The sequence below is a fragment of the Chlorocebus sabaeus genome, chromosome 22, assembly GCF_047675955.1.
Source record: "Chlorocebus sabaeus isolate Y175 chromosome 22, mChlSab1.0.hap1, whole genome shotgun sequence".
Lineage (NCBI taxonomy): Eukaryota > Metazoa > Chordata > Mammalia > Primates > Cercopithecidae > Chlorocebus > Chlorocebus sabaeus.
In genome coordinates, this window is record NC_132925.1 from 50,506,701 (window position 1) to 50,527,606 (window position 20,906).

Sequence of the window (20,906 nt, forward strand, 5' to 3'; positions counted from 1 at the left end):
CACAATAACTTCAAAGAGAATAAAATACCTAGGAATCCAACTTACAAGGGATGTAAAGGACCTCTTCAAGGAGAACTACAAACCACTGCTCAGTGAGATAAAAGAGGACACAAACAAATGGAAGAACATACCATGCTCATGGATAGGAAGAATCAATATTGTGAAAATGGCCATACTGCCCAAGGTAATGTATAGATTCAATGCCATCCCCATCAAGCTACCAATGACTTTCTTCACAGAATTGGAAAAAACTGCTTTAAAGTTCATATGGAACCAAAAAAGAGCCCGCATTGCCAAGACAATCCTAAGTCAAAAGAACAAAGCTAGAGGCATCACGCTACCTGACTTCAAACTATACTACAAGGCTACAGTAACCAAAACAGCATGGTACTGGTACCAAAACAGAGATATAGACCAATGGAACAGAACAGAGCCCTCAGAAATAATACTACACATCTATAGCCATCTGATCTTTGACAAACCTGACAAAAACAAGAAATGGGGAAAGGATTCCCTAGTTAATAAATGGTGTTGGGAAAATTGGCTAGCCATAAGTAGAAAGCTGAAACTGGATCCTTTCCTTACTCTTTATATGAAAATTAATTCAAGATGGATTAGAGACTTAAATGTTAGACCTAAAGCCATAAAAACCCTAGAAGAAAACCTAGGTAATACCATTCAGGACATAGGCATGGGCAAGGACTTCATGTCTAAAACACCAAAAGCAACAGCAACAAAAGCCAGAATTGACAAATGGGATCTAATTAAACTAAAGAGCTTCTGCACAGCAAAAGAAACTACCATCAGAGTGAACAGGCAACCTACAGAATGGGAGAAAATTTTTGCAATCTACTCATTTGACAAAGGGCTAATACCCAGAACCTGCAAAGAACTCAAACGAATTCACAAGAAAAAAACAACCCCATCAAAAAGTGGGCAAAGGATATGAACAGACATTTCTCAAAAGAAGACATTCATAGAGCCAACAGACACATGAAAAAATGCTCGTCATCACTGGCCATCAGAGAAATGCAAATCAAAATCACAATGAGATACCATCTCACACCAGTTAGAATGGCAATCATTAAAAAGTCAGGAAACAACAGGTGCTGGAGAGGATGTGAAGAAACAGGAACACTATTACACTGTTGGTGGGATTGTAAACTAGTTCAACCATTGTGGAAAACAGTATGGTGATTCCTCAAGGATCTAGAACTAGAAATACCATATGACCCAGCCATCCCATTACTGGGGATATACCCAAAGGATTATAAATCATGCTGCTATAAAGACACATGCACACATATGTTTATTGTGGCACTATTCACAATAGCAAAGACTTGGAATCAACCCAAATGTCCATCAGTGACAGGCTGGATTAAGAAAATGTGGCACATATACACCATGGAATACTATGCAGCCATAAAAAAGGATGAGTTCGTGTCCTTTGTAGGGACATGGATGCAGCTGGAAACCATCATTCTCAGCAAACTATCGCAAGAACAGAAAACCAAACACTGCATGTTCTCACTCATAGGTGGGAATTGAACAATGAGATCACTTGGACATGGGAAGGGGAACATCACACACCGGGGCCTATTGTGGGGAGTGGGGAGGTGGGGGATGGCACTGGGAGTTATACCTGATATAAATGATGAGTTGATGGGTGCTGACGAGTTGATGGGTCCAGCACACCAACATGGCACATGTATACATATGTAACAAACCTGCATGTTGTGCACATGTACCCTAGAACTTAAAGTATATTAAAAAAAAAAATCCTGAAGCATGTGAACATTGCATAAAAATGAGCTAAAAGAAATCCTCCCAGTGTGAATCCTCCCACTGTGCCACACCATGCTCACCACCTGACTTGCACAGCATGGTTTAGGAGATAAGGGGACAGAAAAGAAACCCTTTCCATCAGCAGGATGAGCTAGGAGACTTTCTTCAAATATGGTTCTTAGGAGTGTCAGATGCTGAGACCTGGCTTGCCCAATGAGCCAAGTCCCGAAAATTGCATTTTACACATGGGAAAAGGCAAGCTATTCTCAGAGAGACTTGAGATTTAGAAGATAATGACATAAATCACAGGAAAAATAACATGGAAGAAAATTCTGAGATAGGTCACATTTGGAGAGGCCACATTGCAGAAGACAAGAGAAAAGCTAAGTGCGTAGGTTAAGAAAACACAGAGCCAAGAAATGTCAAAGAACAATCTGAACATATCTTTGAAAAGTCACCATAAAAATCTCTAAAAGTAGACAGCGAAGCCTGAATTTCCTTCCGGAGAAAGGTAACATGGGTAAGATTCCCTTTACTACCTTGATTAAGGAAGCAATTACTTTAAACATTTTGCAACCTGTAGTTACCAGATCATGGACAGTCTGTGATACATGGAATAATCAAATGGGCCACAAACTAGTGAAGAATGCTCAGGTCGATGCACCTGAGCCAGTGGTCAGGAGAGCAGTGGAAAAGGAAGCAACTTCACAAGTTTGGCACTTATGCCCTTGGGGGTGGACAGGTTACAGGGCGAAAGAAGGGAGTGGGGTCATGTCTATCGTCACATCTGCAGCACCAGTGTAATCGTGCATATCTCTCAGGGTAGAGATGATGTGCAAATACTATGATTTACATCCAGCACCTAGTGAGGTACCTGAGATATGTGAAAGAGCATACTTTGGCTTTGCATTATCATAATTGTCAACTTCATCATCATTGTCATGACTATCATCAATTTTCTCCTCAATAAATTTGAGAGATTACACCTTTGGGAGCCACAAAAGGGGTTATCACTACCATCATCATTTTGTTTTCTTTATTTTTTAAAGCAACTGCAACCTTATAGTCACTGTCTCTAATTTGAAATATTCTAGCCACTAGGGTACATGCTTATGTGCTGACACCATTAATTTAAATTTGAGAAGTCAGGCCCAGCACGGTGGCTCATGCTTGTAATCCCAGCTCTCTGGGATTGCTTGAGCCCAGAAGTTCCAGATCAGCCCGAACAACATGGTAAAACCCCATGTCTACTAACAAAACAAAAAACTAGCCAGGTGTGGTGGAGCATGACTGTGGTACCAGCTACTCAGGAGACTGAGGTGGGAGGATCGCTTGAGCCCAGGAGGTTGAGGCTGCAGTAAACTGTGATGGTACCACTGCACTCCAGCCTGGGCAACAAATGAGACCCTGTCTGAAATTAATTAATTAATTAATTAATTTGTGAAATTAAAACTGGGGTAAGATGTGTCTTCATGAGAAATTATTGTTAGATATTTTGTGGGAATGTAAGGTTATACTCTCTTGATAAGCCAGTGTTTTGAATAAAGAATCTAATTTCCTTCTAAATGATTTAAAATTATTTTATTTCTATGTATATAATTTTTAAAAATTACTCAAACTATAGAAGACTTCTTAGATAATACTTTGAATTGATTGATAAAGATGAGAGAAGTAAAAGCAAGTATATGTAGTAAAATTCTGCAGTTAAAATCTATCCCTTCCTTGACAAATAGGAATATGAAATTAGTAATGTCTGGATCTAAAATAACTAGATAACATAAGAATATGGACCGTGAGAACTAATAAAGCAAGTAAATAAAAGTCATTTAGTCTGAGAAGTGAATGCAAACCAAAAAATGAGTATCTCTCAAGGAAAGCATCCACTAATTTTATGAGTCACTAAAGGATTAAACATATCAAACAGAAAAAGATCCCCTTGCACTGCCAAGAAAACAATCCTCTGAGCCGTGGGTGATGGTTGGAGCCGGTTAGCTAATCTGAGGTCACCAAAGCCTTACTATTAGAACTGACAGGTCTCAATCCACAGCCTGCCTAGGGCGCAGCTCACCCACTAATTCTACACCTGCAGAATAAAGAGGCATTTACGCAGATGGATGAGTAGGGGATTCAGTTCACCTGTGAAGAACCTGCACGGTTTTATGGAAAGATATCCTTTGCTCATCACTCTGTAAGCCTGCAATTGTAGTGTCTATAGAAAGGTGGCAAAATTCAACTGGGGAGCATGGAATCATAGAGTCACCAGTGGAACATTTTACCTGCCTCTTAATTTTACTCTATTCTCTCCTGGATAATAGTAATCTGGGGAGAGCTGTGCTCAAAATTTTCTCCAACTTCCCTTGTCACATCTGTGTGAAGAATCAGAAGGGTCACAATCATGTAGACAAGACCAAGTTCTTTCCTTCTGATACCAAGATCAAATTAGTCCAAGCCCACTGCATACTTTGTAATGTCTCTACTCTGGGGCGAGAAGTTTCCTAGTGCCTCCCCTGAGCTCACAGTGGCTCTGCGTATCCTCTCCCTGCAATGTGTAACAGGCACCTGCATCCTTAGGTCTGGTCTCCACTTGGAGCACGTGCTTTCCAGGTAGTATTGGTCATGCATGTTGTGATTTCCATTCTCCCATTTTCACATTTCCAGCTCTCTCTCAGTTTAAACAAGATATTAAAATATTTCTTATGGCCATGAGTGAAGAGAGCAAATCCAGTTGGAAATGATTTCTTTCCGTTTTCTAAGAATTCCTACAGTGTCCCTAAATGTGATATAAATGTGCAGACCTGCAGGTCAATGGCCTAGACCCTGCAGAAGCTGGAGCACACATCTCAAGGAGCTGAAAACCTTTTGGATTCTATGACTGAGGCACTGAGAAATCTAATCCTTGAGCCCTCCAGGGCAACAAAAGTGAAATACATCACCATGGATCACTGCAGTGTAACCAAAGGGTTCCCTGGTAGTACAGGGACCCCCAGGCTTCAAATGTGATCATTCCATGAAAGCAAAAATGTTAGACAATTTGATCTTGAACAACTCTCAACCTTCTATATTTTACTAAATTCATTTTTTTTTTCTTTATGAGACAGAGCCCCCTCTGTTGTGCAGGCTGGAGTACAGTGGCATGATCTTGGCTTACTCCAAACTCTGCCTTCCCAGGCTCAAGTGATCCTCTTGCCTCAGCCTCCTGAGTACCCGAGACCACAGGAACACAACACTATGCCAACCTAATTTTTTGAGTTTCTGTAGAGATGGAGTCTCACTATATTACCCAGACTGGTCTCAAACTCCTGAGCTCAAGCCATCCTCCTGGCTCAGCCTCCCAAAGTGCTGGGATTACAGCATGAGCCACTGCACACAGCCCAATTTTACCAAATTAATTAGGAAGGGAATGAGAAAAGAGATGAAAATTTCTGTCTATTCAAACAAGTTTAAATAGAAGTGAAATGCCCAGAAAAATACATTATTAAGGAGTTAGCTAGGCTAAATACAGACCATGGAGACTCTTGGCTTAATAAAAAGTACCACTGCCAAAAGTGCCACTTGTCCATTAGTGTGAGCTGACCCAGGCCAAGGCATGTGGGATCCACTGCCCAGGTCTGCTCTCACTGCCCCTGATCAGGAATAAAAGGCACTTGATCTGTGGCTGCCAATCAGACAGGCTGAGCAGCAGGTGGAAGGACTTGTGGGGTCATAACCACACATGCCCAGCAGCAAACTTTTGTCTTCCCACAGGGGTAGAGAGGCCCCATCTAGCAGACACAGCAGCCAGCTAAGTTCAGCTTTTCATCAACCAGTGATTTGGTACCACGTAATTAAATGCCATCAAAATGGATGTCAGCAAAATGTAGGATTAGGAATTTCCAAGCTATTATTCCCCAGGGAAGCAATGAAAAAATTAAGCAGAAACTATCTGAAACAACTCTGTCTGAGCTCTAGAAAACAGTCTACACCTGATTACAGCAATCAGTGAATACCCAATAAAAAACAAAACCATTTTGAAAATCATAAGAAAGTTTTGTGGCATTTTTTCTCATCTTACCCCATCCCTTTTCTAGCATGGCAGCAGTCTTGGTCTTGAAGTGGCAACAATCCAGATAATTATTTTCCTTGAACCAGAAGAAGCAGAGTAGATCTTATTTGCAAACCACTGTGCACATCTACTGTAAGTTGTCTGTTAGATACTTGAAACATTTATGCAAGGTGTTCCTATCTGGTTTGCCCAACTTGGAACTTAGGCAGGAAATACAGTGAATGCTCATTAAAAGTGGCTAGTTAACTACAGTCTTATAGAAGCCTGAGGCAAAAGGTTACAAATGGAGACACAAAATATACCATACAAAAGCATGGAGCAGAAGCTGTTATGTGATTCACTGGGAAATTAGAATGTTCAAAAGCAGTCAAGTATATAAGGGAATTTAGAAAGCCATAGGCATGCCCAGGCAAGATGCATGCTCAAAAAAGACTTGTGAAGACCGTAAGCTTTCACCCCAGGTTGAGGGCAAGGCTAGCTAAATGCTGAAGGATTGTCCCAGCACAGAGACAATCTGCAAAGACTAGGAGAGTTCCTAGCATTCAAGAAAATCTCTGTCAAACCTCTAGATGCATATCAACTATAGGAACAGACATTATAGATAATATGTGACAAGGAATTATCTTTGTAAACGTAGTCAGGAAAAGTCTCAAAAGTAAAGGACTACTACAGCATTCAACAATTGTAAAGGGAGGAAAAAAAACCCTGGGGAAGTAGAAGAATCAGACTTCACATAGATACCACATCATAATAATCAAAAGCTTAATTTTTAATTAAAAAAGCCACACAAAAAATACAGCATAACACAGCCCCTTCAAAAAAGAAACAAAAAAGCTAAAGAACCCATCCTTGAGAAAGTCCAGAATCAGCTTACTAGATAAGGACTTTAAAACACCTGTCTTAAAGGTGTACTAATAGCTAAGGGAGAAGATAAAACTAAGAGAAATCAGAAGAAGGATATATGAACAAAATGATGCCAGAAATAAGTTTCTCATCAAAATTCCTTGTTCTTTCTGGTTTTGTAAACAACCCTTCCCACCTAATTGATAACAGGAACAGCCTCTCCCTTCCCACTTAATTGGCTGTATTCAATTTCAAACAATAGCCAACTGGGTTACTTTAGATTGTGCAGTGCGACTCCAGTTACTGGGGAAAGGACACAGAAACAGGAGCTGCGTTGGGGATAAAAACCCCTGCCCCACCCTGCTCGGTGTGCTCTTGCAATTGCATCAGATGCAAGCAGCACCCTTCTGCAGAAGTAAAATTGCCTTGCTGAAGAATTTTTAGTCTAAGTGCTGGCTCTTCTTTGTGGCACCAAACACCTGTTCCCAACAATTTGGGGTCTTGTCCGGGATCCCATTCTCCTCCAGGGAAGGGTCTCCAATCATTTCTCATGAGGAGACACATCCTGCTGCCTTGTTGCAGTTGCCTCAGGAGTAAGGGATTGAAACCCACCTGGCATGACGAATAAACCTGGACTATCAGCAACATGGGGAAAAAAGAAGTCTACAAATAAATACCGTGGCAACCAGGTAACAGTGCACAGACCAAGGTAAGAAAATCTGTGGGGGCAGTGAAGTATTTCCTTGGTGGTCGGGACATCCTGGAGGTGAAAGTGTGTAAATGAGATGCACAATTAAGTGTGAAGTGAGTGTGGAGTCTGGATCCATGGTTCCATGGTCACCTCATACGGCTTAAGACAGCCTTCCTGTCATGGAGTTTATACTGACCTGGCAATGCTAACAGGGACCTAAATTCCATGAGGGAAGTGGCCAGAGAAGGATGAAGTGAAAGCAAAGGAGTGCAATAAACCTCCAGTATGGGGGCTTGAGCCTCTAGAGAAAGGGTGCAAGAAATCTGTATTAGGAGAGGCTGAGCTCTGCTGACTCAGAGAAACTCAGGAAACATGTAAAACTTCCAGGATAGGAAATACCACCAGAAAGATAGAAAATAAAAAGGACAAGACAGACAATAAAGTTTCCTCTAATGCCCCTGAGGTCTCATGTTAAACTGCTGGAGGGATAATGAAATGACCAAGCACAAGAAAAAGTGACAAATAATAAAATATTGTTTTATTTGGACCCAAGAACCTATCCTCAAACCCTCAGTTTTTTGGCCAAAGTTGGGTCCAATGAAGATTGGGTTTGTCAACTTTTAATAGAATATGTCAATAACAAAAGTCCTGTCTCCCAGGAGGAAAAAGACTATGCCCTGTGTTGGTGGCAAGGGCTTGTCCTCCCCTATCCCCTAAAAGCTACATGAGACAAGCCAGAAACTACTTCCCCTCAGGAAATTAAGATCCCTAACCCCAAAAAAGTCCACCAACACATGGACCCTTTAGACCACCTTGCCTGCCAAAAACATCTAACTTCCCTCCCCGTCAAGCAAATGCAACTGCCCCAAGCCCTTCTCCTTCTCATGTTGTTTCCTCCCCCACCTTATAATCCTGACTTTTGGGGCAGTCCCCAGCCTGCATGCCCTCCCCCAGGAAGACTTCAATGTGAGCTAGAGCAATGTAAAAAAGATATCCAAAACTTCCCTTTCCTCACTACCTCCAGAGAATCTCCTCCAACCCTCTTTTCCTTAAGGGAAGTGCCTCTAGGAGGAGGGGGTATTGACTTTGTAAACACCCCCTTAACCAGCTCAGAAGTCCAAAACCTAAAAAGAGAGCTCAACCCACTCTTAGATGATCCCTATGGAGTGGCAGATCAAATTGATCAATTCCTAGGACCCCAGTTGTATACTTGGGTTAAGTTAATGTCCATCCTAAGCACCTTTTCTGGCGGGGAGGAAAGAAGCATGATCCGCAGGGCCAGTATGATGGTTTGGGAACGTGAGCACCCCACCCCTCCCCTGGTCAAAGCATCCCAGCAGCTGAACAACAGTTCCCTGCCGAAGATCCTCAATGGGATAGTAACAATCTAGCCCATCAAGGAAATATGAGAGATCTCAGAGATATGGTAATTAGAGGGATTTGGGAATCAGTTCCTCAAACTCAAAATATTACCAAAGCCTTTAATATACAACAGGGAAAAGATGAAGGACCTATGGAATTCTTAGAGAGGCTTAAGGAGCAAATGAGGAAATATGCTGGCCTAGAATTAGAAGACTCCTGTGGATAAGGGATGTTAAAGCTCCATTTGGTCACCAATAGTTGGCTGGACATTACAAAAATACTACAAAAATTAGAGAACTGGAAAGATCGACTTAGAGGAATTTTTAAGGGAGGCTCAAAAAGCATATGTATGAAGGGATTAAAAAAAAAAAAGCAGAAACAAAAGGCAAAAATTCTGCTGTCCACCCTACAACAAAGCACCCAAGGGGCCAAAACCTGTAAAGAACTTAAGCCTCCACTCGCCAGGTCATATAAAGGGTACAAAAGAGCAAAGCTAGGGAACTCAAAATTACTGAGAGAAAGAGGGCAAAATAAATGTTCCAAATGTGGAAGAATAGGACACTTCAAAAGAGAATGCCCCGAATGGGAAAAGGAAAATAAAGTCACCCCACTTATGGCATTCAAGGAAGACTAGGGGGTCAGGGGCTCTGTCTCTTATTTCAAGTCCTACCCAGAGCCCTTGACAAATATAGAGGTGGGACCCAAACCCGAGCTTATTACTTTTTAAATCGACGAACAGGCAGTTGACTCCTCTGTTCCTCCATTTGTTATCCTCCATCTGGTGTAATTTGTTCACAAGAACTTCTTATCTCAGGAGTAGAAGGAGAAAAATTCAAAGCAAAAATCTTAAAGAAACACAGGTCAAATATAAGAACCACTCAGCTAATATTAAATTTCTGTTCATTCCAGAGGCAGGAACAAACTTATTAGGGAGAGATTTAATGCTAAAATTAGGCTTAGGCCTCTATATTAATCAAGGAAAATTTCTCACATTCATAAACTTACCACCACAGATGAAGAACATATTCATCCTGACATATGGTCAAAAGAAGGAAATTAAGGAAAGCTATGGGTTCCTCCAGTGCATGTCAAATTAAAAACTCCCAGAGAAGTAGTACAAAGAAAACAATACCCTATTCCTTTAAAAGCCAGGATAGGTTTAAAACCCATAATTGAAAGCCTTTTCCATGACAAACTCCTTGAACCCTGTATGTCCCCTTACAACATTCCAATACTGCCTGTATAGAAGCCAGATGGATCATACTGGTTAGTGCAAGACCTCCAGACTATTAATCAAATAATTCAAAACACCCACCCTGTTGTTCCTAATTCTTACACTAGTATTGGTAGAAGTCCACATAACCACCAATGGTTCACAGTAATAGATTTAAAAGATGCCTTTTGGGCTTGTCCGTTACGAGAGGACAGCTGGGACACGTATGCCTTTGAATGGGAAGACCCCTACTCCAGTCAAAAACAGTAATATCGATGGACAGTTTTACCCCCAAGGATTTACAGAATCACCAAACTTATTTGGTCAGCTCCTAGAGCAAGTGATAAAAAACTTTTCCCTGCCCTCATCCATTTGCCTACTCCAAAACATGGATGACCTGCTTATTTCAGGAGAGAACAAAGATTAAGTACAACATTTTCAATCAGCTTCCTAAATCATCTAAGAGAACAAGGGTTACAAGTCTTGAAGAGTAAACTCCAGTTTGTAGAACCTGAAGTAAAGTACCTAGGGCACTTAATTAGCAAAGGGAAATGGAAAATAGGGTTTGAATGGATTGAGGGTATCATATCCCTACCTCTACCAGAAATGAAACAAGAACTTAGAAAATTTGAGGGAGTGGTTGGATACTGTTGCCTATGGATTGAGTCATATGCTTTACAAAAAAAACCTTTATAATACCAAAAACTCACCCAAGAAGAGCCAGACTTCCTTCTATGGACCCTATCAGAAATACAAGAAGTAGAAAAATTAAAACATTTATTAGTAACTGCCCTGGTTCTAGCTTTACCCTCCCTAGAACAGCCATTTCATTTTTTTGTCGATGTAAACAAAAGAGTAGCCTTAGGGGTACTCACTCAAAAACACGGGGGCCACCGGTAGCCCATAGCTTTTCTGTCAAAAATTATTGACTCAGTAATGAATGGCCCAAATGTGTCCAATCCATAGCACCAACTGCCTTGCTAACAGAGGAAAGCAGAAAAAAACAACCTTTGGGGGAAACTTCGTTGTGACTACTCCTCACCAAGTCGGAACTATTCTTAACCAAAAGGCAGGAAGATGGCTTACTGACTCAAGAATTTTATAGTATGAGGCTATCTTATCAGGGAAGTATTATTTAACTTTACTGACAATTCACTTAACCCCACCGCCTTCCTAACAGAGAATCGAAACCCAGAGAACCTGGAACACAAATGTTTAGATCCAATCAGTTACCAAACAAAAATTAGGTTAGACCTAAGTGAAACCCCTTTCCAAACAAGGAAGCATCTTTTCATAGATGGTACTTCTTGGGTAGTTGAAGGAAAGAGGCATAATGGATACTCCATAGCTGATGGGGAAACTCTCGCAGAAATAGAATCAGGAAGATTGCCAAATGACTGGTCTGCTCAAACATGCGAGCTATTTGTACTAAATCAGGCTTTAAAATGTCTACAAAACCAAGAAGGATCTACGCTGACTCCAAATATGCCTTTGGAGTAGTCCATAACTTTGGAAAAATCTGAACTGAACGGGGTGTCATTAACGGTAAGGGCCAAAACCTGGTCCACAAAGAGTTAATAATACAAGTATTAGATAATCTACAGCTGCCAGAAGAAATAACTGTTGTTCATGTCCCAGGAAGCTGGGGGAATAACCTTGCAGATCAAATAGCTAAGCAAGCTGCTTCTTCCCAGAAGGCACCCATTTTCCATCTAACCCCCGTCTTCCCCCTCCAGCTGCAATCCCCACCTTTTCCCCTGCAGACCAAGAAAAACTAAAAAAATTAGGAGCTGAGGAAAGCCCAGAGGGAAAGTGGGTATTACCAGATGGAAGGGAAATGTTGTCTAAACCTCTCATGAGGGAAATGTTGTCACAACTTCATCAAGGAACCCACTGGGGTCCCCATGCTATGTGTGACACAGTCCTTAGGGTTTATGGGTGTATGGGGATCCAGACCCTTGCTAAGCAAATTACAGAAAGTTGCATAGTGTGCAGAGAAACTAATAAGCAAACCTTAAAGAGGCAGCCTTTTCGAGGAAGAAATCCAGGGCTAAGTCCACTCCAAAGTATCCAAGTGGACTACACTGAAATGTTCCCAATAGGTCACCCCAAATATTCATTAGTAATAGTAGACTCTCTTACCCACTGGGTAGAAGCCATCCCCTTCCCAAGCACAACAGCCAGTAATGTAGTTAAAGCTCTGTCGGAACATATCATACCCAGGTTTGGAATAATAGAGAATACTGATTCAGACAACGGGACCACTTTACTACACTCATAATTAAAAGGCTAACCCAAGCACTAGAAATAAAGTGGGAATACAATACTCTCTGGCATCCACCTTCATCAGGAAGGGTAGAAATAATGAACTAGAGTCTAAAAAGGAAAAAAAAAAAAAAAAAGGCCGGGCGCGGTGGCTCACGCCTGTAATCCCAGCACTTTGGGAGGCCGAGGCGGGCGGATCACGAGGTCAGGAGATCGAGACCATCCTGGCAAACATGGTGAAACCCCATCTCTACTAAAAATATTTAAAAAAAATTAGCCGGGCGTGGTGGCGGGCGCCTGTAGTCCCAGCTTCTCGAGAGGCTGAGGCAGGAGAATGGCGTGAACCTGGGAGGCGGCGGTGCTTGCAGTGAGCGGAGATCGTGCCACTGCACTCCAGCCTGGGCGACAGAGTGAGACTCCGTCTTAAAAAAAAAAAAAAAAGAAAAAGAAAAAGAAAAAATAAACACCTCACCAAATTAATCTTGGAAACCTGGTTACCATGGACAAAATGCCTTCCCATTGCCTTACTAAGAATCTGAACTGCCCCTCAAAAAGACCTTGACCTGTCCCCTTATGAAATGCTCTATGGGCTGCCTTCCCTAAATTCCACAACTGACCTTCCTACATTTGAAACAAAAGATCAGTTTCTTAAAAGCTATATATTTTGTCTGTCTTCCACCCTACCCTCCCTCAGGACTCAAGGCCTCCTAGCACAAACTCTACCCCTCAAATTCTCAGTTCACCAACACCAACCCAGAGATCACATATTTATCAAAAGCTGGAGAGAGGGAAAGCTCAAACCCACCTGGGAAGGACCTTATTTGGTACTCCTAATGACTGAGACGGCAGTCCAGACCACTGAAAAGTGATGGACCTATTATACCAGAGTCAAAAAAGTGTCGCTATCTCCAGAATCATTGACTGTCACTCCAAGAACAACAGCTTCAAAATTAACATTCAAGCGGGTTTAATCTATCTTTTTCTTCTCTCCTTAGCTACTCAAGGATATCTTATTATCAATGGAACTCAATCACCCTTTCCCCAAATAGTTACATTTGATGCTTGTCTAGTCTTACCTTGTGGAGATCTCCAAAGTCAAAGACAGCTAGCCTCTGCAGAAAAATACTTCTGTCCCTCCAAGGAAGACACTAATACTAATTCTGTCTTGTGTGTGGTGGGAATCTTCAGAGGAAGAGTCGGGTAATTGGGAGTTATGTTCTCAGTGGTCAGATGTTCTATGGACTACTAAAAATCAGGGTTGGACCTCCTGACAGGGTTGCACTGCCCTAAAACCATACCTACGCTTCACCAAAGGGACTACCCCCTATAATTGCCAATCTAACCACTGCAACCCAGTACTTATCTCTATTAATACCCTTCTTACCTTCGCCATTCCCATACCTGCTTTAGAGTGATTTTACGGCTTAGGAGCAGATGTTGCTGGAGGGGATCCTATAGGCTTCTTTAAATTACGCTTTATTCCTTCTCCTTCGTCTCCCACCCCCTTCTCAATCCCACAGATTCAAACCATTTCCCACCTCATACCCAACAACAAAACCAAAGTAACCGTAATATAAATCAAAAATTTAAAGCAAACTTTAGCCATTGAAACAGGGTACCAAGATGCAAATACCTCGCTGGAATGGCTTAAATATTCTGTCCGCACACTAAACAAAAGCAATTGTTACACTTGTGCAACAGGCAGACCAGAAACCCAAATTGTCTCCTTTCCTCTGACCAACAGAGCATGGACTCTATGGTAGCCCTCTTCCAAAACCCCACAGATTGGGGGCAATAAGTCACGTCTAACCCTCTCGCTGCTATTACCAGAAGTTAAAAGCCCTGCAGATCAACCCCTGAGGGCCATTCGGCCTCCAACTACAAATGTCAATTTCACCTTCTGTCTCTCATGGCAGGGGGAAAACTTGGCATTCCTTGGAAGCTTAACAGGGTGCAGCACACCTAAGCCTTTTCAAGAGCTAACCAATCAGTCTGCCCTTGTTCATCCCTGAGCAGACGTATGGTGGTATTGCGGTGGACCACTATTGGGTACTCTGCCAAGTAACTGGAGCAGCACTTGTGCTGTAATCAAATTGTCCATCCCTTTCACCCTGGCATTTCATCAACCAAACAAAAAGGACGATTGCAGAAAAAGAAGTGTTCCTCATGGGTCTTTTGACCCTCATGTTTTTATAGATGCTATCAGAGTTCCCTGACGGGTGCCCAGTGAATTTAAAGCCCGAAATCAAATGACCAAAGGATTTGAATCTGTATTATTCTGGTGGTCAACTACAAACAAAAATGTAGACTGGATAAATTACATTTACTATAATCAACAGTGGTTTGTCAGTTACACAAGAGATGCCGTTAAAGGAATAGCTGAGAAATTAGACCCCACCAGCCAAATGGCTTAGGGAAACAGGGTAGCCCTTGACATGATATTGGCTGAAAAAGGTGGAGTCTGTGTCATGATTGGAGTCCAATGTTGCACTTTTATCCCTATTAACACAGCCTCTAATGGAACAATTACAAAAGCATTACAGGGCCTTATAAATGAATTAGCTGCAAATTCCAGAATAAATGGCCCCTTTTCAAGTCTCATGGAAAAATGGTTTGGAAAATGGAATTGACTCATGACCTCAACATTTACTTCTCTAACAGTTATTACAGGTGTACTCATTCTTGTAGGTTGCTGTATTATACCTTCTATTCGTGGGTTGGTGCAAAGGCTTATTATAGAAACAGCTCTTAACTAAAACCTCCCTCAATTCTCCTCCACCCTATTCAGATAAACTCCTGCTTCTAGATCACCAAGAGGAACAACAAAGTCAAATTATGTTAGAAAAATTTGAAGCGGAAAAACTATAAAGACAAGAGGGGGAAAACTGTCAGAAACAATAAGTTCCTCTTCAAACTTCCTTGTTCTTTCTGGTTTGGCAAACAACTCTTCCCACCTAATTGGTAATAGGAACAGTGTCTCCCTTCCTGCCTAATTGGCTCTATTCGATTTCAAACAATAGCCAACTGGGTTACATTAGATTGTGTGGTATAACTGTAGTTACTGGGGAAAGGACACAGAAACATGAGCTGTGTTAGGGATAAAAACCCCTGACCTACCCACCTTGGTGTGCTCTTGCAATTGCTTCAGATGCAAGTAGCACCCTTCTGCAGAAGTAAAGTTGCCTTGCTGAGGAATTTTTGGTCTAAGTGCTGGTTCTTCTTTGTGGCACCCGACACCTCTTTCCAACAATGAGAATATCAACAAATAGAAAATATAACAAAGAACCAAACAGAAATGAAGATAAAGATACAATAATGAAAATAATAAAGTCATTGGAAGTGTTTGACATATTATTTGATTCCATTCTTCCTAAATATGATTTCAATCTTCTTAAATGTATTAAGTCCTGTTTTGTGGCCTATCCTGGAGATGTGTGATGTGATCTATCCTGGAGAATGTTCTGTGTGCACTCGAGAAGGTTACATATTTTTCTTCTGTTAATTGAAAAATTCTGTATATACCTATTAGATCAATTTAGTTCAAGTCCACTATTTTGTTACTGACTTTTTACCTGGATTTTCTGTTTTTTATTGAAAGTAGGGTACTGAATTATTCTACCGTTACACTATTGCTGTCCATTTCTCCTTTCAGATATTTTGATATTTGTCCTATATACTTAGGTAGTCTAATATTAGGTGCATATATATTTACAATTGCTGTATCTTCCTGTTGAATTCACCCTTTTAACATTATGTAATGACTTTGTCTCCAGGGACAGTTTTTGACTTAAATTCTAATTTGTGCTATATAAGAATAGCCACTACTGCTTTATTTTGAGTGCTATTTACATGGAATATCTGTTTTCAACCCTTCACTGCCAGCCTATGTGTGTCCTTGAATCTAGTATTTACTATTGCCATTTTGTTAACTGTTTTCTATTTGTCTTGTAGTTCTTTTGACCCTCTTTTTCTCTCTTGCTCTCTTCCCTAGTGTTTTTTCTCCTTTTATATTTGAGACAGGAAATTAAAGAAAGGAAAATCAAATTAAACTAAAAGAGAAAAACAAGTTTTCCTGTATTGGGCCGTCTCATCCCAAAAAAGCAGTAATAGACACAGCCCAGGCCCAGGAAAGGTCCTGATAACACTATCTAAGAAGCCAAGACCCAAAAGGAATGTGCTCTGGAGACTCTCCCCGCATTCCCCAACATAAGGATAAGAAAAACAAAATTCCTCTTTTAGCCTTTTACCCCTTCCCCATAAATATTTTGCAGGTTCTGTAAGTTCCTGTTTCTCCTTTGATGCAGCTGCAACGTCACAAGCTATGCTAGAGATTACGAGACCTGTCACTGTTTAATTAACTCTCTTTGTTCTGCTTCTGTAAGCTTGCTTATAAAAATCAAGCCCCGTCTTTGTTCTAGGCTCAGTTTTTTGGATGCGAAAAAACTTGGATCCACTGAGCCAGTGAATACCTTAATAAAAACCCTCCTATAACACCCATTTGGTCTCTCAGGTCCTTTCATTCCTGCAACATATCAATACGCTTTTATTCCTTCTCTTTTCTTCCTGTGTAACTTTTGTAAGTATTTTCTTTGTGGTTACCAAAGGTAACAGTAAATCATTCTTCACCAGTAATTACATTAAATGTTAATGGACTAAGCTCCCCAATAAAAAGATACAGAGTGGCTTAATGGATTTTTTAAAAAGCATGATCCAACTATACATTGTCTACAAGAGACTCACTTTATTTATTTATTTATTTATTTATTTATTTATTTACAGATGGTCTCACTTTGTTGCCCAGGCTAAAGCGCAGTTACATGATCATAGCTTACTATAGCCTTGAATTCCTGGGCTCAAGTGATCCTCCTGCCTTGGCCTCCCAAAATTCTGGGATTACAGGCATGAGCCACCATGCCCAGTCAAGAAACTCACTTTAGATTCAAAAACACATAGGCTGACAGTGATGCAAATGGTAACAAAAAGAAAGGAGTGGCTAGTCTTATGTCAGACAAAATAGACTGTACACCAAATTGCCTCTAGAGACGAAATCATTATATTATGACAAAAGGATCAATTCAACAATTTACAGCTGTAAAAGCTGGCGTTACGAGGTAATGGTCCAGAGTTTCCCTGGGAAATGTTCCCACAGGCATCCAACAGCCTCTCTGCCACTGCCACTTGGTATGGGGAAGAAACAAAGAGCCTCAGGCCACCATAGTCACCATAGAGAGAAGAGACCAGTCTCTCCTCCTAGTGAGCCTTTGACCCCATGCTCTCCAACAAGCAGCATCCTAAGCACATGCCAGCAGTGCAGCTGCACCACCCCACTGGCTGAATACTCTCAGTAACAGTGACTCCACATTTCTTGGAGGTGGAGCCACCAGGGACAACCAAAAGCCTTTCTGCCACTGCTTCTGCAGTATTACCCCACTACCCTTGGACCAAAGAAGGAACAAAGACCTAAAGTGCCTTATCCACACCTCCAAGAAGCTGCAGTTGACCCAAAGAGAGGAGACTGGTCCATTTCCCACAGGTGTCCCCCTACAGCTCATCATCAGACAGGGAAAACACCCAGCTTAGGCCCACAACATAGACCCCTGATCCTGGGCTGATTTCTAACCTGCATCTCTCTGGGGTGGGGACCCAGGAGTCAAGCAAAAGACCCTTGGCCACAACTACTACTAAGGTCCCTTGCTCTGCTGCCTCCAAGTTGGGGAAGAAACACAAACCCTGAGATCACCCCAGAGCTGTAGGGGGCAGCCTGGGAGTGCAAAGCCACAATCTATAGCCAGCACTCAAGTGGGAGAGGAGCTCACACTTTCAAAGCATTGAGATACAAGAGCATGGCTGTAACTGTGAGGAAATATAGGGGAGGCATATGATTGAGCAGAAGCCTAAACCTACTGGATCACACCCCAAAGCTTCAACACCAAAATACCTCACTGACATACCACACTATGAAACCAAAGACAAAAAGTCACCTACAAATAAAGATCCTGTACAATACCTCAGCTCTGCAAAAACATCCAGAATAGAAGTTTCTTGAGTGTACTCAATCAACACTGCACTCAAAGGAACACCCACATGCAAGGATGGGAAAGAACCAATTCAAGAACCCCGGCAACTCCAATGGCCAGAGTGTATTTTGTTCTCCAAACAACCGCCCAAGTTCTTCAGCAAGAGTTCTTAATTAGGCTAAGCTGGCCGAAATGACAGAAATAGAATTCAGAATATGGATAGGAATGAAGATTGAGATGCGGGAGAATAGCAAACCAAATCCAAAGAAACTAAGAATCACAACAAAAGGATACAGGAGTTGACAGATAAAATAACCAGTAGAAAAAAGAACTTAACTGATCTGATAGAGCTGAAAAACACACTGCAAGAATTCCACAATGCAATCACAAGTGTTAACGGCAGAATAGACCAAGCTGAGGAAAGAATCCCAAAACTCAAAGACTGGCTGTCTGAAATAAGATAGACAAAAATTTTAAAAAAAGGGAATAAACAAAATCTCTGAGAAATATGGAATTATTTAAAGAGACGAGATCTGTAAATCACTGGCATCCCTGAAAGGGACAAAAAGAAAACAAACCTTAGAAAATATATTTCAGAATATTGTCCATGAAAACTTCCTAACCTTGCTAGAGAGGCCAACAGTCAAATTCAGGAAATACAGAGAACCCCTGTAAGACTTTTACACAAGATGATCACCCCAAAGACACATAATCATCATATTTTCCAAGGTAAAAAAGAAAGAATGTTAAAGGCAGCTAGAGAGACAGGGTAGGTCATCTGGAAAGGGAACTCCATTAGGCTAACAGTGGACCTCTCAGCTGAAACCCTAAAAACCAGAAGAGATGGGGGCCTATATTCAACATTCTTAAATAAAAAAAAAATCTTCAACCAAGAATTTCATATCCAGCCAAACTGAGCTTCCTCAGCAAAGAAGAAATAAGATCCTTTTCAGATAAGCAAATGCTGAGGGAGTTCATTACTACCCAGCCAGCCTTACAAGAGATCTTGAAAGGAGCACTAAATATATAAAGGAAGGACTGTTACCAGCTAATACAAAAACACACTTAAATACACAGACCCGTGACACAATAAAGCAACCACACAAACAAGCCAGCATAATAACCAGCTAGCAACACAATGACAGGGTCAAGCCCACACATATCAATACTAACCTTAAATGTAAATGAGCTAAATGCCCCATGTAACAGGCACAGACTGACAAACTGGATAAAGAAGCAAGACCCAATGGTATGCTGTCTTTAAGAGACCCATCTCACACACAATGATACCCATAGGCTCAAAATAAAAAATTAGGGGAAAGTCTACCAAGCAAATAGAAATAGAAAAGAAAGCAGGATTCGCAACCCTAATTTCAGACAAAACAGACTTTAAACCAACAAAGATTAAAAAAAAAAAAAAAAAAAAAGACAAGGTCATTACATAATAATTCAGCAAGACCTAACTGTCCTAAATATATATGCACCTGTGAAAGGAAAATAAATCTTGGGGCCCCAAAATCACTAAGCTAAAGGGAAATGTCAAACTGGGAACTGCTTAGGGCAAAACTGCCCCCCATTCAATTCAAAGTCACCCCTCTGTTCACTGAGATAAATGCATCTCTGATTGTCGCATTTGGGGAGCCTATTCAGAAACTCGAAGAATGCAACAATTTGTCTCTTATCTACCTATGACCAGGAAGGCCCCTTCCTGCCTCAGGTTGTCCTGCCTTTGCCTCGAGTTGTCCCACCTTTCAGGACTAAATCAATGTACATCTTACACATCTTGATTGATGTCTCATGTCTACCTATAATGTATAAAACCAAGCTGTGCCCCTACCACCATGGGCACATGTCATCAGAACCTCCTGAGGCTATGCCATGGGCATGCACCCCAACCTTGGCAAAATAAACTGTCTAAATTAACTGAGACATGTCTCAGATTTTTGAGGTTCACATTTTGGCAATCACAAAGAAATTCTCAGTGGAGGTACCTCTGCCTTTGACAAATCTCCTATTGGTGCTTGGTACCAGCATGAGCCAACTTGACGGCTCAAACCGATAGGACAATTTGCTTAGGACTGGGAGCACCCCCTCCACAGAATCCCTGATCTCCCAAAATTTGGTCAAGACCTAAAGTTTATTTTGCTGTAAGACTCCCTTTTTTTTTTTTTTCTTTTTTGGAGTTCTACTTGCTTCCAACAGGGAAAGCAAGATTTTCTGTTTTCATGATGAGGGAAGGTAGGTAACTCCTTTATGGAGTTTGAGCTCACTCCAAGCAGGGAAAATGTGTTCTAAGTTTTTATTTTCCTGCTTCTAGGATGGTAGAAAGCCATCTTCAGCCTGAGACCCACCCTTAGGTCAGTAGCTGAATTAGGGTTTTTGTCTTGGCTAAAGTAACAACCAACTGGTCTTAATTTCTCATTACCATTAGAGCACTCAGGAATCATTGTTGGTGTTTTTTTGTTGTTGTTGTTTTTGTTTGTTCCAATCTTTCTTCCATCAGATTTGAGCAACTATATATCTATAATTCCAAATTATGGATAACAAAGCCTCTCTAATTTGGTTAAAATTCTTCAAAGCAGCAAAAGAGGGGGGAAAAAAACCAAAAAAATGTGCTTTGTTTCTGTGTTTGTTTTCTGTCTTTAAAAAATGTTTGTTTACTTTTCTTCCATCCTATACCTCCTTCCA